At 42.9% G+C, this 26208-nt stretch overlaps 1 pseudogene; it reads right to left on the bottom strand.

Moving 5' to 3' along the window:
- Positions 1-13935: 13935 nt before the first annotated feature.
- LOC135544992 (large ribosomal subunit protein uL11m-like) overlaps positions 13936-26208 on the bottom strand; it is a 62510-nt pseudogene continuing 50237 nt past the window's right edge.

Genomic DNA, 26208 nt, shown 5'->3' with positions numbered 1-26208 from the left:
TGTGATGGTGTCAGACTCCATATATAGGCATTCCTGTGTCGAAGCTCTGATTCAAGCAGCCCCCTCTTTCCTCAGCCTCCGATTCAGATGGGAGGGGGGACTGGGGGAGCCAGAGAGAGAGAGAAAGAGAAGGGAGAGAGGGGGGAGAAAAAGAGAGCAAGAGAAGAGAGGAAGCCAAAACCAGAGAGAAAGAGGGACAATCATGATGAATGTACTATCAATCACTGACTAGTACCCAGTGAAAGCTCTGTGCTCTACACATCATGGAGGGCACATTTTTGGTAAAATCACTAACGTTACATGAGTGATGGGCATTGCCATGTTACTGGGTAAATGCATCCTGCCACCTCCCCAGGTCACTCAAATCTAATTTCAAAACCAGATCTGCAGGATAGGGTACAAATGTGAGGCCTTTAATATCTTATGTACTAAACCTTATATACTAAACCTGCCATACCAACATTTTGTTTCAGCACCAGACCAGTCACTGCAGTGAGCCGCCTGGAGATGAGAGCAGCAGCGATAGAATAGATTGTAGCTCTCTCCTGTCATCTTGTGGCGAAGCAAAATTAGTGCATATTCAAACACTTGGTACTCATTGTAAAAAAATAAACCTCCTCTCACTGTCAACTGTGTTTATTTTCAGCAAACTTAACATGTGTAAATATTTGTATGAACATAACAAGATTCAACAACTGAGACATAAACTGAACATGTTCCACAGACATGTGACTAACAGAAATGGAATAATGTGTCCCTGAACAAAGGGTGGGTCAAAATCAAAAGTAACAGTCAGTATCTGGTGTGGCCACCAGTTGCATTAAGTACTGCAGTGCATCTCCTCCTCATGGACTGCACCAGATTTGTCAGTTCTTGCTGTGAGATGTTAACCCACTCTTCCACCAAGGCACCTGCAAGTTCCTGGACATTTCTGGGGGGGAATGACCCTAGCCCTCACTCTCCAATCCAACAGGTCCCAGACGTGCTCAATGGGATTGAGATCCGAGCTCTTCGCTGGCCATGGCAGAACACTGACATTCCTGATTTGCAGGAAATCATGCATAGAATGAGCAGTAAGGCTGGTGGTATTGTCATGCTGGAGGGTCATGTCAGGATGAGCCTGCAGGAAGGGTACCACATGAGGGAGGTCTGCCACAGCGAGGACGATCAGCTGTCAGTCCTGTCTCCCTGTAGCACTGGCTTAGGCGTCTCACAGTACGGACATTGCAATTTATTGCCCTGGCCACATCTGCAGTCCTCATGTCTCCTTGCAGCATGCCTAAGGCACGTTCACGCAGATGAGCAGAGACCCTGGGCATCTTTCTTTTGGTGTTTTTCAAAGTCAGTAGAAAGACCTCTTTCGTGTCCTAAGTTTTTATAACTGTGACCTTAATTGCCTACCGTCTGTAAGCTGTTAGTGTCTTAACGACCGTTCCACAGGTGCATGTTCATTAATTGTTTATGGTTCATTGAACAAGCGTGGGAAATAGTGTTTAAACCCTTCACAATGAATATCTGTGAAGTTATTAGGATTTTTACGAATTGTCTTTGAAAGACACGGTCCTGGAAAAGGGACGTTTCTTTTCTTGCTTTGTTTACTTCCATGGGTCAGAGGGAAAAAAAGCATTTATAAAGCTAATTCCTGCAATTCTACACATTTTGCCATGACTTACACCATGCTCATATTTGGTATCTTAATAGGATTCCCTTTACCTGTTGCGAAAGCAGCAGCTACTCTTCCTGGGGTCCACACAAAACATGAAACATGACATTAATACAGAACATTAACAGATAAGAACTGCTCAAGGACTGAACTACATATATTTAAAATCGACGCATATAGCCTACATGTCAGTACATACACACAAAATATTTAGGTCAAATAAGGGAGAGCTATTGTTGCTTTAACTGTTTGTTTAACTCAGGTTTGCTGTTCATTTGAGAAACATGAAATGGAAGATAGTTTCATGCAATAATGGCTCTATATTATACTGTACACTTTCTTGAATTTGCTCTGGATTTGGGGACTGTGAAAAGACCCCTGGTGGCATGTCTATTGTCAGAGCATATTAACGGTTCTCATAAAAAGAGAAGTAATACAGTCAGACTCTCCTCAACTCTTAGCCAAGAGAGACTGGCATGAATAGTACTTATATTAGCCCTCTGATTACAATGAAGAGCAAGACGTACTGCTCTGTTCTGGGCCAGTTGCAGCTTAACTATATCTTTCTTTGCAGGACATGACCACATGACTGGACAATAATCAAGATAAGATAAAACTAGAGCCTGCAGGACTTTCTTTTTGGAGTGTGGTGTCAAAAAAGCAGAGCATCTCTTTATTATGGACAGACCTCTTGAATCTACAAGCATTGAATCTACAGTGCTGTGAGAAAGTAGTTGCCCCCCTTCCTGATTTCTTATTTTTTTGCACATTTGTCACACTTAAGTGTTTCAGATCATCAAACAAATGTAAATATTACACAAAGATTACCCAAGTAAACACAAAATGCAGTTAAGTGATGATTTTATTTATTAAGGGAAAAAAGCTATCCGAACCTTCATGGCCCTATGTGAAAAAGTAATTGCCCCCTAAACCTAATAACTGGGTGTGCCACCCTCAGCAGCAACAACTGCAATCAACTTGCAAATGAGTGTGACATAATGTGTCTTATCTCACCACCACTAATGAGATTGGTGTGCCGGATGCATGTTGCATCAGAGTTTCTCAAAGCGCCGGGGGCGTTGTGGACAGTGTGCACCTCATCTCTACTGTCACATCCAACCTGGATTCATATTTGGTATTAATACAGACAAGAGCACTGGATCCAGCTTCACACCGTTTTGCCATGACGATGGGTACAATGAGTTTCATAGTGCTTTCAAGACAACGGGGAATTCTGAAAGATACAAGGCGTCAGTGATCGTCAGTGATCTTCTGGTCGGAAAGTCTGAGCTCCAGAAAGAGGCCCGAGTTGGATGACCGTTCAAAATGATTTGGGAAGTAGGATTGGGAAGTACTGTAGGTCCCAAAGTGCTCTTCCAAGTGTTGGAGGTGAGCAGTCATCACTCGTGTGTTACACTTACAGATGCTGTTTTCTGTGATAAACATGCACAGCTGAGGGAAGGGGGCATGATTCGCTTACAGAAAACTTTCTCTCCAATAACAATTATTTCCCCTGAATCCACTGATTCGGTCACTCATCTGTAGAATAGTTCTGCATTTCCCCTGCATGCTTGCGTGCAGTTTCCCAAATATGTCTTGAGAGACATTTTCTTTTCATTACACAGAAAGTCAACCACGTTTTTTTTTTTTACATCCATTGTGAATGACAAAAGTTCCTCTCTCAATGCGAAAATTGTTTCCAACACTCCCCCTCGATAACCACCAAGCCTCAGTGTGAAATAGAAAATCATCATGCTCTGATATCATATCTCCACATAGTTTAGTGAACAGGCGTGCGCACAGTGGATGTGGGTTGATGTGGTTTACAATCAAAGTTACCTGCTGCAGCATATCTGAGTTCTGTGCTCAGCTCTTTTGCCGCCAGTTGCTCTCGGTGTATCATACAATGTGTCCATATGGCAGAAGGAGACACATTCATAACTAGAGTGCAGAGACCTGCCTGCCGTCCTGCCATAGATTGAGCCCCATCTGTGCAATAGCACACAATTCGATCCCATGGAATCAGTTTTTGTCAATATAGCCACGCAGCACACTGAACATCCCCTGTGCCATTTCAAATAATATCAAATCAAATTGTATTGTATTGTATTGGTCACATACACGTGTTTAGCAAATTGTATTGCGGGTGTAGCGAAATGCTTGTGCTTCTAGTTCCGACAGTGCAGCAATACCTAACAAGTGATATCTAACAATTTCACAACATATACCCAATACACATAAATCTAAGTAAAGGAATGGAATTAAGAATATATAAATATATGGATGAGCAAGAAGGCTGTTGTGCCTTCTTCACCACACTGTCTGTGTGGGTGGACCACCACGCTGTCTGTGTGGGTGGACCATTTCAGTTTGTCCGTGATGTGTACGCCGAGGAACTTAAAACATTCCACTTGCTCCATTGCTGTCCCGTCGATGTGGATAGTGGGGTGCTCCCTCTGCTGTTTCCTGAAGTCCACAATCATCTCCTTTGTTTTGTTGACGCTCGCAGAGCCCTCACCTCCTCCCTGTAGACTGTCTCGTCATTGTTGGTAATCAAGCCCACTACTGTTGTGTCGTCTGCAAACTTGATGATTGAGTTGGAGGCGTGCATGGCCATGCAGTCATGGGTGAACAGGGAGTACAGGAGGGGGCTGTGCACGCAGCTTTGTGTGGCCCAAGTGTTGAGGATCAGCGAAGTGGAGGTGTTGTTTCCTACATTCACCACCTGGGGGCGTCCAGTCAGGAATTCCAGGACCCAATTGCACAGGGCGGGGTTCAGACCCAGGGCCTCAAGATTAATGATGAGCTTGGAGGGTACTATGGAGGGTTACTATGGAGGGTTCATGCTCAGGAATCGTGAGATAGAACAATATGTCCTCGTGTAGAGCTTCCCCCGACATGTATAGAGAACAAAGGTCAATGCATGGGCATCTCGGCCCTCACAGCTAATGTCCGTTTGGAGCGCATAATCTGGGGAGAGTCGTTCAATCTGAGTTTCCTCTTGATCGCTAGCAATAGCATACATTCTTTGTTTAACAGTGTTATCTGACAGTTATTGATGTGAATTTCTGTGCCCCTGCCTCCCCACACATTGTTTTCACCATATCAACTTTGACTGGTAATATCAAAGTCTCTGCAGTAGTGTGTGGTTTTCTAGCGTAGCGGGCCTAGCCATTCACAGTGGGCATCACTCGCTTTTAGGCTGAATTTGATCTTTCAGATTTGAATCATTTGACTTTAGATTAAGGCTAACCACATTACAATGATTTTCAGATACAAAGATTATATTGTAATATATAAAACATTTGAAGTATACTCATCGAACCTGTTCACTCTATTGTTGTCAGTACTTGTCTACTCAAAAGCACAACTGTAGGTGCTCATACACAACAATACACGACTAGACTGTCTACAACTCAAACCCATCTCAATCGCCCATTATTGCCTCTGAGTGTAACAAAAGAAATACCAGTCTACTGTACCTTTTTTGTTTACAGATGAACATGAGTTGTACGATTTACACATCCACATGCTCAGTCTTCATGTTTTACACATCCTCATCTCCATGTTTTACACATCCTCATCTCTTCATGTTTTACACATCCACATGATCAGTCTTCATGTTTTACACATCCTCATCTCTTCATGTTTTACACATCCACATGATCAGTCTTCATGTTTTACACATCCACATGCTCAGTCTTCATGTTTCACACATCCACATGCTCAGTCTTCATGTTTTACACATCCACACGCTCAGTCTTCATGTTTTACACATCCTAATCTCTTCATGTTTTACACATCCTCATCTCTTCATGTTTTACACATCCACATGCTCAGTCCTCATGTTTTACACATCCACACGCCCAGTCTTCATGTTTTACACATCCTCATCTCTTCATGTTTTACACATCCTCATCTCTTCATGTTTTACACATCCACACGCTCAGTCTTCATGTTTTACACATCCTCATCTCTTCATGTTTTACACATCCTCATCTCTTCATGTTTTACACATCATCATCTCTTCATGTTTTACACATCCGCATGCTCAGTCTTCATGTTTTACACATCCTCATCTCTTCATGTTTTACACATCCACATCTCTTCATGTTTTACACATCCACATGATCAGTCTTCATGTTTTACACATCCTCATCTCTTCATGTTTTACACATCCTCATCTCTTCATGTTTTACACATCCACATGCTCAGTCTTCATGTTTTACACATCCACACACTCAGTCTTCATGTTTTACACATCCACATGATCAGTCTTCATGTTTTACACATCCTCATCTCTTCATGTTTTACACATCCTCATCTCTTCATGTTTTACACATCCACATGATCAGTCTTCATGTTTTACACATCCTCATCTCTTCATGTTTTACACATCCTCATCTCTTCATGTTTTACACATCCACATGCTCAGTCTTCATGTTTTACACATCCACACGCTCAGTCTTCATGTTTTACACATCCACATGCTGTCTTCATGTTTTACACATCCACATGCTCAGTCTTCATGTTTTACACATCCTCATCTCTTCATGTTTTACACATCCACAACTCTTCATGTTTTACACATCCACATCTCTTCATGTTTTACACATCCTCATCTCTTCATGTTTCACACATCCACATGCTCAGTCTTCATGTTTTACACATCCTCATCTCTTCATGTTTTACACATCCACATGATCAGTCTTCATGTTTTACACATCCACATGCTCAGTCTTCATGTTTTAAACATCCTCATCTCCATGTTTTACACATCCTCATCTCTTCATGTTTTACACATCCTCATATCTTCATTTTTTACACATCCACATGCTCAGTCTTCATGTTTTACACATCCACATGATCAGTCTTCATGCTTTACACATCTTCATGCTCAGTCTTCATGTTTTACACATCCACATGCTCAGTCTTCATGTTTTACACATCCTCAGCTCTTCATGTTTTACACATCCACATGATCAGTCTTCATGGTTTACACATCCACATGATCAGTCTTCATGTTTTACACATCCACACGCTCAGTCTTCATGTTTTACACATCCTCATCTCTTCATGTTTTAAACATCATCATCTCTTCATGTTTTACACATCCGCATGCTCAGTCTTCATGTTTTACACATCCTCATCTCTTCATGTTTTACACATCCTCGTCTCTTCATGTTTTACACATCCACATGCTCAGTCTTCATGTTTTACACATCCACATGATCAGTCTTCATGTTTTACACATCCTCATCTCTTCATGTTTTAAACATCATCATCTCTTCATGTTTTACATCCACATCATCTCTTCATGTTTTACACATCCACATCCAGTCTTCATGCTCAGTCTTCATGTTTTAAACATCATCACATCCTCATCTCTTCATGTTTTACACATCCTCGTCTCTTCATGTTTTACACATCCACATGCTCAGTCTTCATGTTTTACACATCCACATGATCAGTCTTCATGTTTTACACATCCACATGATCAGTCTTCATGTTTTACACATCCTCATCTCTTCATGTTTTACACATCTTCATCTCTTCATGTTTTACACATCCACATGATCAGTCTTCATGTTTTACACATCCTCATCTCTTCATGTTTTACACATTCTCATCTCTTCATGTTTTACACATCCACATGCTCAGTCTTCATGTTTTACACATCCACACGCTCAGTCTTCATGTTTTACACATCCACATGATCAGTCTTCATGTTTTACACATCATCTCTTCATGTTTTACACATCCACATTCTCAGTCTTCATGTTTTACACATCCACATGCTCAGTCTTCATGTTTTACACATCCTCATCTCTTCATGTTTTACACATCCACATGATCAGTCTTCATGTTTTACACATCCACATGCTCAGTCTTCATGTTTTACACATCCACATGATCAGTCTTCATGTTTTACACATCCTCATCTCTTCATGTTTTACACATCCTCATCTCTTCATGTTTTACACATCATCTCTTCATGTTTTACACATCCACACGCTCAGTCTTCATGTTTTACACATCCACATGATCAGTCTTCATGTTTTACACATCCACATGCTCAGTCTTCATGTTTCATCTTCATGTTTTACACATCCATCTCTTCATGCTCATCATCAGTCTTCATGTTTTACACATCCACATGCTCAGTCTTCATGTTTTACACATCCTCATCTCTTCATGTTTTACACATCCACATGATCAGTCTTCATGTTTTACACATCCACATGCTCAGTCTTCATGTTTTACACATCCACATGATCAGTCTTCATGTTTTACACATCCACATGCTCAGTCTCTATGTTTTACACATCCTCATCTCCATGTTTTACACATCCTCATCTCTTCATGTTTTACACATCCACATGATCAGTCTTCATGCTTTACACATCCACATGCTCAGTCTTCATGTTTTACACATCCACATGCTCAGTCTTCATGTTTTACACATCCTCATCTCCATGTTTTACACATCCTCATCTCTTCATGTTTTACACATCCTCATATCTTCATTTTTTACACATCCACATGCTCAGTCTTCATGTTTTACACATCCACATGATCAGTCTTCATGCTTTACACATCCACATGCTCAGTCTTCATGATTTACACATCCACATGCTCAGTCTTCATGTTTTACACATCCTCAGCTCTTCATGTTTTACACATCCACATGATCAGTCTTCATGGTTTACACATCCACATGATCAGTCTTCATGTTTTACACATCCTCATCTCTTCATGTTATACACATCCACATGATCAGTCTTTATGATTTACACATCCACATGATCAGTCTTTGTGTTTTACACATCCTCATGATCAGTCTTCATGTTTTACACATCCTCATGTCTTCATGTTTTACACATCCTCATGTCTTCATGTTTTACACATCCTCATGTCTTTATGTTTTACACATCCTCATGATCAATCTTCATGTTTTACACATCCACATGATCAGTCTTTATGATTTACACATCCTCATGATCAATCTTCATGTTTTGCACATCCTCATGATCAGTCTTCATGTTTTACACATCCTCATGATCAGTCTTCATGTTCTACACATCCTCATGATCAGTCTTCATGTTCTACACATCCTCATGATCAGTCTTTATGTCTTTCCAATAGACGTGCAGTACCAACCAATATACCCGCTGTCAAAGCAGAGGGTAGTGAAGAACATCACCAAAGCCTGCTAAACCAGCTGCCATTACCCAAAACAATAAGTTCACCAGATGAAGATCATTCTGGAACATTCAACCAACAACATCCATATTCAGTTAGACTGATATAATATATAGTATAATATAGAATGCCAAGTATGCTCACAACTGCATTGTGGTCTAGATATTGCTAGCTGTCGTACATATGTATATAATTGTTTCAAATATTTTTTACTAGTGTACTGACAAGTGACTAAATGATTCCAGCTGCATGGAGTTTGTGTATAATTTAAACTTGAATTTGTTGGCAAGTAAACATGTTTCAATAAAACAGTAGATTAGTCTGTCAACATAGCAAATAAATAGACATGGCTTGTATTCAAGACAACGTTTAATTGCTCTGAAGACCAAGATGAGTTTACACAGCAGTACGGAGGAACAGTTATGGCACTGAATATACCAAACATTAGGAATATTAAGTTGCACCCCTCGTCCCCCTCTTGTTGGAGTGAACATGATGGCCTGTGTTGACTCCAATGCTTCTGTTGGAGGCTGAAAAACTCTGCAGCATTGCAGTTCTTGACACAAACCGGTGCGCTTGGCACCTACTACCATGTCCCATTCAAAGGCACGTCAGTCTTCTGTCTTGCCCATTCACCCTCTGAATGGCACACATACACAATCCATGTCTCTTAAAAATCCTTCTTTAACCTGTCTCCTCCCCTTCATCTACACTGATTGAAGTGTATTTTACAAGTGACATCAATAAGGGATCATAGCTTTCACCTGGTCAGGCTGTCATGGAAAAAGCAGGTGTTCTTCATGTTTTGCATAAAGTGTATATACAGTAGAATCTACAGTGCCTTGCGAAAGTATTCGGCCCCCTTGAACTTTGCGACCTTTTGCCACATTTCAGGCTTCAAACATAAAGATATAAAACTGTATTTTTTTGTGAAGAATCAACAACAAGTGGGACACAATCATGAAGTGGAACGACATTTATTGGATATTTCAAACTTTTTTAACAAATCAAAAACTGAAAAATTGGGCGTGCAAGGAGGAATGGGAAAAAATTTCAGTCTCTCGATGTGCAAAACTGATAGAGACATACCCCAAGCGACTTACAGCTGTAATCACAGCAAAAGGTGGCGCTACAAAGTATTAACTTAAGGGGGCTGAATAATTTTGCACGCCCAATTTCAGTTTTTGATTTGTTAAAAAAGTTTGAAATATCCAATAAATGTCGTTCCACTTCATGATTGTGTCCCACTTGTTGTTGATTCTTCACAAAAAAATACAGTTTTATATCTTTATTTTTGAAGCCTGAAATGTGGCAAAAGGTCGCAAAGTTCAAGGGGGCCGAATACTTTCGCAAGGCACTGTAAATATACTACTAATGCTTATAATAAATGCTAGAGTTCTACAAAGTGAATTCTTGAGGCTGGTGTGTTTGGGTGGTGCAGTGAAGTGTTCGGAGTCACTTTGATACAAGGGGAGATTGTTTTGGGACCTTTCACATCTCCTCTTGAGATTCATCAACTTCTTTGTATCTAAGCGGTATTGTCTGTGAGTGAAAGACAAAATCGCTATTAGACATTCATGGGTAATCACTGTGTACTGTCTGTATTCCTACTGTAGCAGCATTGTGTAGAATATGAGACATCTCGCAGACACACGTTAGCTAGCTACAACACAGGTATAGTTCCTCCAAGGCTAATATGAGTCATAAAGTCAGTCATTCCTTTACCCTCAGCCATCATCATCATCAAAACACTTCTCCAGTTTTGCTCCTAATGAGAGACACAGAGGCTAGCTAACTAACTAGCCATAACGTTAGATTATAGTCACCAGAGGCTGCTGAGGGGGGGACAGCTCATAATAATGGCTGGAATGGAGTGAATGGAATGGTATTAACCACATGGATAACATGTTTGATGTGTTTGATACCATTCCATTGATTCAGCTCCAGCCATTTCTATAAGCCCGTCCACCCCAATTAAAGGTCCAGCTGCCAAGTGTGATTAGAGAACATTTTAGGTATAGCAAACACAGCTAACTAGCTAGCTAGCTAAATTTGGCTAGATTGGTTTGTAGTACTAGCAAGTAGGAAGGATGAAAACCACTACATTGACCATGATCCTTTGCTAGTTACAGCCACTTTCGCCATGATCCTTAGCGATTTATGATGCCATTCAGCCAATGAGGCTATTTTTTGGCCAATGAGAGGTCGGTCATATTGGCACTCCTCAGAAAAGCAGTCCTCCATAAGAATAAATGGAATTATACAGTATTTAATTTAAATGTTTCAAGGACAAAATTAAATGTAAGTTTAAGTATTTATGTTTGTAGTGGGGACAGTAACGTTAGAACTTTCTAAAACGTATACTTGAAGGAAAATATTTGTATATATTTTTTCATGTTTCTGTTTAGCTCACATAATTTAATTTAAAAGTATGCTTTAAGGTGTCTGTAAGAGAATAAACATGGTAAAAAAAACGAGTAAGTGCATTTCTATAGTCGGCGCTATAGAAAGAGGCCCGAGTTCCCAAGTTGGAATTCCGAGTAGGATGCCTGTTCAAATTACACTAAAATGTAATTATCATTTTCACAGTATTATTCCAACCTCATTGTTATGTACTTGAGTGAAGACCCAAAAGCGGTTTTAACAGAAAACAGAGTTCTTTAATGAAAAACAGGAATGGCATAAATCCTCTTCCAACGTAGTCAATGGAACAAAAAGAACGTTAGTATAATGCAGGATGCACCTGCCAGGCAGACTCCGACAGGATAGGACAAGGTGGAAGCAAACGAGACGACAGCTTGCTTCTGGCATCAAAAACACAAACAAGAATCAGACACTGAAAGTAGCAGGAACAGAGAGAGAAATAGAGACCTAATCAGAGGGGGAAGAGAGAACAGGTGGGAAAGAGTGAATGAGCTAGTTAGGGGAGATGTAGAACAGCTGAAGAATGAGAGACAGAGAAGGTAACCTAAAAAGACCAGCAGAGAGAGACAGAGTGAAGAGAAAGGACAGGAACAGACATAACAAGACATGACACTCATTGTGTGGGAATATACACAGAGTATCTAAAACATTATAAACACCTGCTCCTTCCATGACAGACTGACCAGGTAAAAGCTATGATTCCTTATTGATGTCATTTGTAAAATCCACTTCAATCAGTGCAGATGAAGGGGAGGAAACAGGTTTCATGACATTGGCCTGGGGGGGTAGGTTTATGACAGTCATAAATAGCTCTTCCCCCCTGTTTCCTCTCTCTACCCTACTGATGTGAAATTTGAAAACCCCTTGGTTAACATAGAAATTCTGGGAACATCAGAAGGTGGGGGGAAATTTACTATATTCTGGTATTCCGACTAATTGAACATATGGTACTTAATGAATATGTCAGTTCGGTTGTCATCTGAGACATTCTCATCAAGGATAAGATGACAAACTCTACAGTGGAAAGTCTGCACATTGTAGTTATGGGATTCACATGGAATTGTTGTTCAATTTACATGTTTGAATATAAATTATTGATGAAGAGATTAAATGTAATTTTAGCTTCCAATGAGAGATTTGGGTTTTCATAAGGTTAGGGCTCTGCTCAATCAGTGGCCCGCCCCTGTGAAGGGACATGGGTTATAAAACATTTCAAACACACCCTCCTCTCCCTTCCTATATAAATCCTTGACAATATAACCTTCTGTCCGAGGATGTGAGGACGACGGTTCGATGTCAGAATGGTTCAGGTAATAGCTACAGAACGAAGCCAACATCAGCGTGAGCTTTGGTTGCGAATGGTATGAACTTTAAACTCTTATTTACTACAGAAGTGATACCTCCTAGCCGTTGAGTTAGCAACAGCAGCTGCAAACGAGGGTTAGGAAGGAACAGAGTATCCCGTCTATCACACAACATTACTACAACGTATCCAATTGACCACCAGAGACATTCTTCAAAGGACAAAGGACTCGGTTTGGCAACACGGCCTTCCATCTACCACCAACTTACCGAAGCGCAGCTCAGAGTAAATATTTATTGCATTTTCCTTTTCCAAATGGGCGGTAATTTAGAATGCATGAGATACTATATTTACGATAGCACAGCTTTGCCCTTTGTTCCTCAGTCTTCCCGCTCTTTCACTCAAACCCAGCCCCTTTTCTTTTGTGTAATAAGCTGTCATATCTGTCCACCCGCTAGGGACATTTTCCTTTATGACGTAATTTGTAATCAAGTTATGATTAATTATATGTAATTCTGTGTGATTAGTTAGGTATTTAGTAAATAAATAATTAAACCCAATTTTGTATTGCTGATTCAACTTGTTAGCCAGGGTTCGTGAAGATAACCAAGAATTTACAACTTTCAGATGAGACTGAATTAAGGTGACGATTAATATTGACTGCTATTGATGTAAAATATTACTAGAGTTTAAGAGTTTATTCCAAACAGCTCTATAAATATTATTTTGTGATGCCCCGACTCTCTAGTTAATTACATTTACATGATTAGCTCAATCAGGTAATATTAATTACGGAGAAATTATTTTATAGAATAGCACGTCATATCACTTAATCGGGCATAGCCAAAGACACAACACAGGTTAAAGAAGGACTTTTAAGCCTTAAGTGACTTTGAACAGAGTATGGTAGTATGTGCCAGGCGCACAGGTTTGTGTCAACAACTGCAAACCTGCTGGGTTTTTTCACGCTCAACAGTTTCCTTTTGTATCAAGAATGGCCCACCACCCAAAGGACATCTGGCCAACTTGACAACTGTGGGAAGCACTGGAGACATGGGCCATGTAACTCAATATTAAGGTGTTCTTAATGTTTGGTATACTCAGTGTATATAAAGCACAGGAAAACCACTTCTCCTGGTCCACTCAACCGTTTTTTAATTTGATAGATGGCAAATGGCAATTTTTATAACAAATTCCTTTAATACAGCTTGGTTTGATGCCAATATTGAGAGATGAGATACATTCCTTAAATCATCTTCTGTACATCATTTGTATTTAATAAACTCTAGAGAAAACATGAATCTCATTGAGAAAATTGGCATAAAAACACACTCAACTACACTTAAAATCATACAAGTTTATTTTGCTAAGAAATACAGAACTACTGTAAATGACAGTTATGACAGAACGTGTGTATGTGAGTGGTATGTGTACAGTACAGGGTCAGTATAAATGCATATGTAGGATATGGGGTGGTCCTCATTTCTTCTTCACTGACTCTGCTTCGGCTGCAGCCTCGGCTCTCAGCCTCTCCTCCTCCTCCAGGAAAGTGTTCGACTCCTCTGCCGATAAACTGAAGGTGGGATGAGACAGAGAGAGAGAGACCGAGAGAGAGACCGAGAGAGAGAGAGAGAGAGAGAGACAGAGACCGAGAGAGACAGAGACCGAGAGAGAGAGACAGAGACCGAGAGAGAGAGAGATAGAGAGAGAGAGACAGAGACCGAGAGAGACAGAGACCGAGAGAGAGAGACAGAGACCGAGAGAGAGAGAGAGACAGAGACCGAGAGAGAGAGAGACAGAGAGAGAGAGACAGAGACCGAGAGACAGAGAGAGAGAGACAGAGACCGAGAGAGACAGAGACCGAGAGAGACAGAGACCGAGAGAGACAGAGACCGAGAGAGACAGAGACCGAGAGAGACAGAGACCGAGAGAGACAGAGACCGAGAGAGAGAGAAAGACAGAGACCGAGAGAGAGAGAAAGACAGAGACCGAGAAAGAGAGAGACCGAGAGAGAGAGAGAGACCGAGAGAGAGAGACAGAGACAGAGAGAGAGAGACCGAGAGAGAGAGAGACCGAGAGAGAGAGACAGAGGCCGAGAGAGAGAGACAGAGGCCGAGAGAGAGAGAGACAGAGGCCGAGAGAGAGAGACCGAGAGACAGAGACCGAGAGAGAGATAGAGACAGAGACCGAGAGAGAGACAGAGACCGAGAGAGACAGAGACCGAGAGAGAGACAGAGACCGAGAGAGAGAGAAAGACAGAGACGGAGAGAGAGTGAGACCGAGACCGAGAGAGAGAGAGACAGAGAACGAGAGAGAGATAGAGACAGAGACCGAGAGAGACAGAGACCGAGAGAGACAGAGACGGAGAGAGAGTGAGACCAGAGACCGAGAGAGAGAGAGACAGAGAGAGAGAGAGAGAGAGAGACAGAGACAGAGAGAGAGAGAGACAGAGACCGAGAGAGAGACAGAGACGAGAGAGAGAGAGAGACCGAGAGAGACAGAGACCGAGAGAGACAGAGACCGAGAGAGACAGAGACCGAGAGAGAGAGAGACCGAGAGAGAGAGAGACCGAGAGAGAGAGAGAGAGACAGAGACCGAGAGAGAGAGAAAGACAGAGACAGAGACCGAGAGAGAGAGAGAAAGACAGAGACAGAGACCGAGAGAGAGAGACCGAGAGACAGAGACCGAGAGAGACAGAGACAGAGACCGAGAGAGAGAGAGACAGAGACCGAGAGAGAGAGAGAGAGACAGACAGAGAGAGAGAGAGACCGAGAGAGAGAGACAGAGGCCGAGAGAGAGAGACAGAGGCCGAGAGAGAGAGACAGAGGCCGAGAGAGACAGAGGCCGAGAGAGAGAGACAGAGACCGAGAGAGAGACCGAGAGAGAGAGACAGAGATCGAGAGACAGAGACCGAGAGACAGAGACCGAGAGACAGAGACCGAGAGACAGAGACCGAGAGACAGAGACCGAGAGAGAGAGACCGAGAGGCCGAGAGAGAGAGACAGAGGCCGAGAGAGAGAGACAGAGGCAGAGACCGAGAGAGACAGAGGCAGAGACCGAGAGAGACAGAGGCAGAGAGAGAGAGAGAGACAGAGACCGAGAGAGAGAAAGACAGAGACAGAGACCGAGAGAGAGAGACCGAGAGACCGAGAGAGAGAGAGACCGAGAGACCGAGAGAGAGAGAGACAGAGGCCGAGAGAGAGACAGAGGCAGAGACCGAGAGAGAGAGACCGAGACACCGAGAGACAGAGACCGAGAGAGACAGAGACCGAGAGAGAGACAGAGACCGAGAGAGAGAGAGAGAGAAAGACAGAGACCGAGAGAGAGAGAGAGAAAGACAGACCGAGAGAGAGAGACAGAGACCGAGAGAGAGAGACAGAGACGGAGAGAGAGAGACAGAGACCGAGAGAGAGAGACAGAGGCAGAGAGAGAGAGACAGAGGCAGAGACCGAGAGAAAGAGACAGAGACAGAGAGACAGAGACCGAGAGAGAGCGAGACAGAGACCAAGAGAGACAGAGACCAAGAGAGACAGAGACCGAGAGAGCGAGACAGAGACCGAGAGACAGAGACCAAGAGAGAGAGAGACAGAGACCGAGAGACAGAGACCAAGAGAGAGAGACAGAGACAGAGACCGAGACCGAGAGAGAGACCGAGACCGAGAGAGACCGAGAATGAGAGAGACCGAGAGAGACCGAGACCGAGAGAGACCGAGAGAGAGGAAAATAAGAAAAAAGTGAATAAAGTGGCACAACTATTTTTTATCAACGATACAGTGGTCCTAACTGAATAGTGGTGCATCACGACAGAACCATTTGCCAATGATGAGAATGGCACTTAATTCCAGTCTGTCAACACATACACAACCGTTCAAAAGTTTGGGGTCACTTAGAAATGTCCTTGTTTTCCATGAAAACATACATGAATAGGAATAGGAAATAGTGAAAATGAATAGGAAATAGTCAAGACGTTGACAAGGTTATAAATAATGATTTTTAATTGAAATAATAAGTGTGTCCTTCAAACTTTGCTTTCGTTTAAGAATACTCCATTTGCAGTAATTACAGCCTTGCAGACCTTCTGCATTCTAGTTGTCAATTTATTGAGGTAATCTTGAAAGATTTCACCCCATGCTTACTGAAGCCCTCCCACAAGTTTGGATTGGCACTTCTTAAGTACCATACGGTCAAGCTGCTCCCCCAACAGCTCAATAGGGTTGAGATCCGGTGACTGTGCTGGCCACTACATTATAGACAGAATACCAGCTGGCTGCTTCTTCCCTAAATAGACTTGCATAGTTTGGAGCTGTGCTTTGTGCCATTGTCCTGTTGGAGGAGGAAATTGGCACCAAATAAGCACCGTCCACAGGGTATGGCATGGCGTTGCAAAATGGAGTGATAGCCTTCCTTCTTCAAGATCCCCTTTACCCTGTACAAATCTCCCACTTTACCACACCAAAGCACCCCCACACCATCATATTGCCTCCACCATGCTTGACAGATGGCGTCAAGCACTCCTCCAGCATCTTTTCATTTTTCCTGCGTCTCACGAATGTTCTTTGTGATCCGAACACCTCAAACTTAGATTTGTCTGTCCATAACACTTTTTTCCAATCTTCCTCTGTCCAATGTCTGTGTTCTTTTGCCCATCTTAATCTTTTATTTTTATTGGCCAGTCTGAGATATGGCTTTTTCTTTGCAACTCTGCCTAGAAGGCCAGCATCCCAGAGTCGCTTCTTCACTGTTGACGTCGAGACTGGTGTTTTGCAGGTACTATTTAACGAAGCTGCCAGTTGAGGACTTGTGAGGCGTCTGTTTCTCAAACTAGACACTAATGTACTTGTACTTTTGCTCAGTTGTGCACCGGGGCCTCCCACTCCTCTTTATTCTGGTTAGAGCCAGTTTGCACTGTTCTGTGAAGGAGAAGTACACCACGTCGTATTAGATCTTCAGTTTCTAGCAATTTCTAGCATGGAAAATACTCATTTCTCAGAACAAGAATAGACTGACGAGTTTCAGAAGAAAGGTCTTTGTTTCTGGTAATTTTGAGCCTTTAATCAAACCCACAAATGCTGATGCTCCAGATACTCAACTAGTCTAAAGGCGGCCAATATTATTGCTTCTTTAAAATCAGCAGAAAAGTTCTCAGCTGTGCTAACATAATTGCAAAAGGGTTTTCTGATGACCCTTTAAAATGATAAACTTGGATTAGCTTACACAATGTGCCATTGGAACACATGAGTGATGGTTGCTGATATTGGGCCTATGTAGATATTCCATAAAAAAAGCAGTTTCCAGCTACAATAGTAATTTACAACAATAACAATGTCTACACTGTATTTCTGATCAATTATGTTATTTTAATGGACAAATGTTTTTGCTTTTCTTTCAAAAAACAATGACATTTCTAAGAGACCCCAAACTTTTGAACGGTAGTGTACCTGGGAGTACAACAGAGAATGAGTTTTTCAATGCCAAGTATTGATCCAATGTTAATGACACTGGGCACTTTGAGACAAGGGTCTTACTCATTGATGATCTCAACGCCCAGCGAGCGAGCCAAACCGATGATGCTCTTGATGACCGTCTCTAAGGAAGCATTCTGCATCTTGAAGGCCTCGTCCTGTGCCTTGACCTGAGCGATCATACACAGCCCTCCACAGACACCATCCCGGCTGTCTCATAGCCTGAGATGGAGAAAAAGATAAGAGTCCAAAGTGGAAATAGGATGAAGAAACCGAGGGGAGCGAAGGGTGGAAGAAAGAGAAAGGGTGAGGAGCAAAAAGGAGGGCAGAGTGTGGAGGAAAAAACGAGGAAGTGATCAAAGGGAGGAGCTGGCACAGAAGGAGGAAATCCATAATTCTCTTTCCTTAGCCCACCACTTTTCCCACTACCTTCCTCCTGCCTGTAATTGCCTGGCTTAAAGCCCCCCCACGATCATAAATATATCATCAATCAAAGAAGTCCAATCTCCACCTCAATGCCCTGTGTGAGACGTCTGCGTCTGCCCGTCTGGTACGGGCCTGGCCTTATACAGCCGGCTACCAGCCAACAATGTCCAAACCTTGCCGGTTTTACTGGCCCCCTTTCCGCATGCCAGCCACCTGCTTGAGGAAGTAAGACACTGTGGGTTGGCCGATCTTCAGGTCATACGTCCTGTCAGGCTGCAGTGAGAAAGAGTAAGACATGAAAGAGAACTAGATCAAGAGAGTAGGGAAGTGAGTTCATTTTAGATGTGTTTTAATCCACCAATCAAGGTGTGATCAAAGTGGAACGGACGCTGTATAAAGTGGAAGTTGCTCTCACAGCCTCTGTTCTGCGTTAACTTGTCAATGGAATTATCCATCATCAGTGACCTCACAATGAAATGACACCATTTTTCTTTTATGAAATAGCCATTCGCTGGGATGGCCAAAATCTCCTGGCATCGATCTGGCGGACAATAGCAACATCCGAGAATTACTCTTGATTTAGGGATGGTGACTTTGTAAAATAGGAAGATTTGCTACTGTTCCTACCTTTTTGTTGAACAGGATGAGTCAGAGACAGGGAGAAATAAATGAAGGAACAATGAATACAAGACTGATCGAGGCTGCAAGGTTCCAACAGCCCTGTGGCATGCCAGTGAGAGAGACACTTGCACTATACTAGCTCAACCAAGTCTGGGTCATTAGGCCTGGTTTGCAGTCAGCGTTCCAAATCATCCCAAAGGTGTTTGATGGGATTGAGGTCAGGGCTCTGTACAGGCCAGGCATTGTCATGCTGAAACAGGAAAGGGCCTTCCCCAAACTGTAGCCACAAAGTTGGAAGCACAGAATTGTCTAGAATGTCATTGGATACTGTAGCGTTAAGATTTGTCTTAACTGGAATTAAGGGACCAAGCCGAAACCATGAAAAACAGCCCAAGACTATCCTCCACCAAACTTTACAGTTGGCACTGTGTATTGGGGCAAATAGTGTTCTCCTGGCATCCGCCAAACCCAGATTTGTCAGTCAGACTGCCAGATGGTAAAGCGTGATTCATCACACTAGAGAACGCGTTTCCACTGCTCCAGAGTCCATTGGCGGTGAGCTTTACACCATTCCTGCCGACGCTTGGCATTGCACATGGTGATCTTTGGCTTGTGCTCAGCCATGGATATCCATTTCATGAAGCTCCCGATGAACAGTTTTTGTGCTGACGTTGCTTCCAGAGGTAGTTTGGAACTCTGTAGTGAGTTGCAACAGAGGACAGACGATTTTTAATCACTGTGCCTTTCAGCACTCGGAGGTCCCGTTCTGTGTGCTTGTGTGGCCTACCACTTCGCGGCTGAGCCGTTGTTGCTCCAAGACGTTTCCAAGTCACAATGACAGCACTTACAGTTGACCGGGGCAGCTCTAGCAGGGCAAAAATTTGACGAACTGACTTGTTGGAAAGGTGGCATCCTATGACAGTGCCACGTTGAAAGTCACTGAGCTCTTCAGTAAGGCCATTCTACTGCCTATGTTTGTCTATGGAGATTGCATGGCTGTGTGCTTGATTTTATACAACTGTCAGCAAAGGGTGAAGCTGAAATATCCAAATCCACTAATTTGAAGAGGTGTCCAAATACTGGTGTATATATAGTGTATTATATAAAGCATGACAAACAATACTCAGTAGATCGACACGGCAAGGGAAATTCTACTAGCATTGGGTCAGTAACCAAAAGGTTGGTGGATCGAATCCCCGAGCTGACAAGGTAAAAATCTATCGTTCTGCCCCTGATCAAGGCAGTTAATCCACTGTTCCCCAGGCGCTGAAGACGTGGATGTTGATTAGGGCAGAGCCCTCCGCACCTCTCTGATTTAAAGGGGTTGGGTTAAATGCGTAAAAACACATTTTAGTTGAATGCATTCGGCTGTACAACCGACTTGGTATCCCCCTTTATATACACAAAAGGACATTTGGGTAGTGAGGAGATGCTTGTAGTGACCAGCAGATGGAGCCCGTGAGTAAGAGCGAGGCTGCAGGTGGGTTGGACAAAGTTCTGAGTCTTTCTGACAAAGTCAATGCCTATGGGGTTTACAAGGCTTAATCTGTTCCCTCATTAGATATTCCACATATGCACTGACATCAATGCATGTATAATTGGCTAGAGGACTTTGAAAATGATAAAAAAAAACACTGCTGTATCAGATATGAAAAATTAATACCATATGAAAAAAATTCATAAAAGACACTTTACGATGATTCTATCCTCTTTACAATGATTCTATCCTCTTATACACGCGAAATTCTTGGAGACTTTTACGTCCCCCCGGAAAACGCTAGATTAATGAATGCAAACGGAAAAGCTTACTTCAGTGGAACAGTATGAATAATGGAGGTCATTGGGTAATGGTATGCAGCCAGTGAAATCAGGCAGGATCTCTGAAAGGGTAAGCTGTAGGGGGCACGGCTGGGTACACTGAGTGAGTAGTATTTTTAACACACCTCAACATGAATCTGGATGGGCAGAGGGATTCCCTTCCTTGAGCTCTTCTGTCTTCTCGTTGAAGCCCTGGCAGAACTGGCCAATAGGGATGCCCTTCTGATGGAGACAGAAGGAGAAAAGACAGAGACGGGTGAAATGTTTTAAAATGGATGAGGAGTCTGGACCTGCAAAAACATCCATCCGATTGTCACTCATAGTGGGTGCGGCTCACTGCTGGAATACCAATAACTGCTGGGGTCTGTCAATCAATCAAAGGGCTTTTCAGAGTGGGCTGAGTGTATGTGCACGCATGACCGCCCTGGGGAGTGAGAGCATTTGCAGGTGTGGGTGGTTGTGTGTGTGTCGTTGTTTCTGTAGTGTGTGTGTGGTTGTTTATGTCCGTCTGTCTGTGTTAAAGTGCACACGTGTGTGTGTGTGTATGTGTGTGTGTGTGTGTGTGTGTCAGGGGGGTATGACAGAATCCATGTGCGTGGCCGCTGAGTGGGAGACCTGAGATGAATGAGCCTGGCGTTTCCAGTGCCTGCCAGGCCAACCAGAGCGGAAGCTAAATGGATGGGTGACATTAAGTCAACACGCGCCACTGGCATTCCCCTCTCTTGTCAAGCCTACCTCCACACACCCACAGCACAATAAGCCATTACTCAGAGTTGCATTGGGAGGCAATGACTAATCAGCAATCTAATTACTGCCGTTTAAATTTCAACTGACCTTCAACAGCCATCTTTCCCCAAAGGCAACGGGTACGCTTTGATTGAAATGTTTCTCTCAGAATAAGCAGAGTGAGAAACAGATTTTTGACCACAGTCTAATGGTGCTATGAGCTGCTGTGCTGCTGTGATGGACCATGTTGAACACTGCCTGCAGTTCCTAATTATGTCGCTAATGAAAAGCCATTCATCCCAGAAGACATTATTCAATGACAGGAGGATGAGGAGGACCTTTATTTGAGACTAACGAAGCAGAAAAGCTCTTTTAACATCTTCTCTATGTGAGAAAAAAAACTAATGAATGTGAATCGATCCATCCATTTATCTGTCACTCCCATCGATCTATGTTACTGCCTCTATCACTGGAGGCTGCTGAGAGGACGGCGGCTTATAATAATGGCTGGAACAGAGTAAATAGAATGGCAAACGCATGGAAACTCAGTGTTGGATGTATTTGATACCATTCCACAGATTCCGCTCCAGCCATTACCACGAGCCCGTCCTCCACAATTAAGGTGCCACCAACCTCCTGTGCTCTCCATGTATCTCAACATTTATAGAAATCCAACCTGACTGAAGTTACAACACACCGTGTGTCGTCAAGACTCATATTGTTTCAGAGCAGATGAGAACCATTTGAATGATAAAACCTCAGTAATGAAAAGCCATAAAGTCCCTGGAGCCCATCCCCCCCCATGTCCCTCAGCTGCTTATTAACAGTAATCCTATGTCAACCTCACTTCTGTCTACTGCCTTCCCTCCCCTCCTTCCCCTTCCTCCCATAAAACAACAGAGCTAAACAAACAAATGGGGAGGAGGGGAGGACAGAAAGAAAATGACTAATTAAATAAGGCTTAATATAAAGGCTGTGCTCCCCGCACACAGATCCGGGCTCCCCTTCTCTCTTCCTCGTTCCTTCTGTTCTCCCCCATAAGATAATGATCTGTCGGAGACTGTACGGCCAGTGAACAATGACACGAAAAGCCACACAGACTAGCAGACTAGAGGAGATGGGTCTAATGCCGTTATAAAGTGCTTAAGCATAGACAGAGGGACATGTATGCAGTCAGACAAACGGACTGCCAATTATGCTAAAGAGAGGATGACAGAGAGGATGACATGAAAGGACCACAGACCAGTGGAGATATTGTCCCATGGTGTTAGAAACAGATTAAAAGAACAGAGAGCAAGATGCAGAGAGAGAGAGGGCAAGATGCAGAGAGAGATGCAGAGAGAGAGAGGGCAAGATGCAGAGAGAGATGCAGAGAGAGAGCGAGTAAGATGCAGAGAGAGAGAGAGAGAGAGAGGCAGAGAGAGAGAGAGAGATGCAGAGAGCAAGAGATGCCGAGAGAAAGAGATGCAGAGAGGGAGAGAGCAAGAGAGAGAGATGCAGAGAGGGAGAGAGCAAGAGAGAGAGATGCAGAGAGAGAGATGCAGAGAGAGAGAGCAAGAGAGCGATGCAGAGAGAGAGAGAGATGCAGAGAGAGAGATGCAGAGAGAGAGAGCGAGAGAGAGATGCAGAGAGAGAGAGAGCGAGAGAGAGAGATGCAGAGAGAGAGAGAGCGAGAGAGAGAGATGCAGATAGAGATGGCGAGAGAGAGAGATGGCGAGAGAGAGAGATGGCGAGAGAGAGAGATGGCGAGAGAGAGAGATGGCGAGAGAGAGAGATGGCAGAGAGAGAGAGATGCAGAGAGCGAGAGAGATGCCGAGAGCAAGAGATGCCGAGAGCAAGAGATGCCGAGAGAAAGAGATGCAGAGAGAAAGAGATGCAGAGAGGGAGAGAGCAAGAGAGAGAGATGCAGAGAGGGAGAGAGCAAGAGAGAGAGATGCAGAGAGAGAGAGCAAGAGAGAGAGATGCAGAGAGAGAGAGCAAGAGAGCGATGCAGAGAGAGAGAGATGCAGAGAGAGAGAGAGAGATGCAGAGAGAGAGAGCGAGAGAGATGCAGAGAGAGCGAGAGAGAGAGAGAGAGATGCAGATAGAGATGGCGAGAGAGATGGCGAGAGAGAGAGATGGCGAGAGAGAGAGATGGCGAGAGAGAGAGATGGCGAGAGAGAGATGGCGAGAGAGAGATGGAGAGAGAGAGATGCAGAGAGAGAGATGCAGCGAGAGAGATGCAGAGAGAGATGCAGAGAGAGAGAGATGCAGAGAGAGAGAGAGAGATGCAGAGATGCAGAGAGAGAGAGATGCAGAGAGTTTGGGGATTTTATGACACCTCACGTCAATCGTAAATTATAATGCAGCAGACCAACTCCATCCTGGTCTCTAGTTTGGGCGAATGGATTGTCACTTTGTTACAGAAGAGTTTTCCGCCCAAAACTTCAACATCTAACAATGGACACTGGGACAATATATTTCAACATCCAATTGTTGGGAATGATTGATTGAATATGGAAAAAGAATGCCTATTTTGTGATGTCATTAAAAGTTGTATGAAGACGTTATACAGAAAACATTGTAACTTAGAGCTTTTACACTGTGTCCATCTGGTTTACATCCTTTACGTTGTGTAGAAATATCAAGGATAAAGAGAATGTTATTGTGACGATAAGATTGTGATTTTAGTTCTCTAACAAGATCATAGTAAATGATGATACCGTGCTTTGTAACTAGCCACGCTCCCGGGAGCCCAGGGATTGTGTCAGCATGACGTAGACACCCCTTGTACCAGAGGGTATACAGGATCAAATTAAGAATAAACATATCGGACTAGACGGACCACAAGCTGCAGCTTGGTCCATATTAGTCACGACCCCGGAACGCAACACAAGGTTGAAGACAAAAGATCCTCTAACAATCCAATGCTACTGTTGAGTAGCTGTTCTAAGTACTGTATCTAAGACAGTGAATTTAAGTAGGACCATTCAGTTATTCTCTTCAAATTATCGTTGCTTACACAACTCTCATCCCCACTCCGGGATCATCGACATGGCTGATTAGCCCGTCCTCAGAAGACCACTCTTCCAGAACGAGTGCAAGTAAACAGACAACTAAGAAGGACATTGTGACGTCGTGAACAATCAGAGACTTACACCTGAGAACGAAGGTGAAGGCCATCCAAAGAACTGGGGCCCAATCGAACCCTACTCACAAGTGTCATATTGTGTCAATACGATGACAACAGGTCCCTAGCGGAATAAGTTACTAATCAATAACCTACTGCGTGTGTGTGTGTATCCTATGTTATCATTTAGTTAGTTTGTAAAATAATCAAATCAATGTGTGTGGTACGGAATGATCAGTGAGACTCGGGTTTGTGCAGATTCACGAAGTCTGCAATGTTCAGAATGAGACTGATATGAGGAAATGATTAATTAGTGACTGTTATATCTATACATTCTTGAGTTTAATTCGGGAGACGGTAACTGGTTAAACAACTTTTCCGTGGTGCACCAAATTACTAATGAGTTAATTGCTACATGATTAATTTAATGTAATAACAATTAAACGTAGTAGGTGAATTTGTGAATTATTCAATGAATAACAGTCATCAGATTAATGATAGTCACGTAACGACAACACAATAGAATCCCCATACTTTAACGATGACAACTTCTCCATCCTAGAGGAGGAGATCAACAATTTCCAGGCTCAAGGACATGTACTAGTCTGTGGCGACCTCAATGCCAGAACTGGACAAGAACCCGACAGACAACCTCAGCACACAGGTTGACAAACACCTACCTGGAGGTGACAGCATTCCCTTCCCAATATGCCACCCAGACACAATTACGACAACATTACCAACGAAAACGGGTCACAACTCCTACAGCTCTGTTGGACGGTATGTTTATTGTTAATGGTATGCTGAGGGAACTCCTATGGTAGGTACACCTATAGCTCATCTCTTGGCAGTAGTACTGTAGAAAACTTTAGCACTGACCTCAACCCAGAGTCAGTTCACAGTCAGTCCACTGACACCACTATCAGACCACAACAAAATCACGCTATACAGAGCTTTGCTCAATCACGAGGCATTAAAGCCAAAGGAATATTAAGAAATGCTATAGATGGAAGGAAAGCAGTGTTGAAATCTACCAAAAAAACAAATTAGACAACAAACTCAATCCCTTCTTGACAATTTCCTGGACAAAATGTTTCACTGTAATAGTGAAGGTGTAAATTTGGCAGTAGAAAACTTAAACAGTATATTTGACCTCTCAGCTTCCCTATCAAATCTAAACATTTAAAGCAGACAACCTAAGAAAATTAACAACAAATGGATTGATGAAAAATGCAAAAACATAAAGAAACAAATTGAGAAACCTATCCAACCAAAAACAAAAAGACCCAGAAAACCACAGCCTTCACTATGGTGAATCACTAAAACAATACAGAAAATACAGAAATACACTACGGAAAAAGGAACAGCACGTCAGAAATCAGCTCAATGTAATTGAAGAATCCATAGAATCTAACCACTTCTGGGAAAATTGGAAAACGGGGATGTATGGATA

This window comes from Oncorhynchus masou, chromosome 9 (assembly GCF_036934945.1).
Source record: "Oncorhynchus masou masou isolate Uvic2021 chromosome 9, UVic_Omas_1.1, whole genome shotgun sequence".
Lineage (NCBI taxonomy): Eukaryota > Metazoa > Chordata > Actinopteri > Salmoniformes > Salmonidae > Oncorhynchus > Oncorhynchus masou.
Note: the sequence above shows the minus strand (reverse complement) of the source record. Positions and strands in the feature narration are given on the sequence as shown.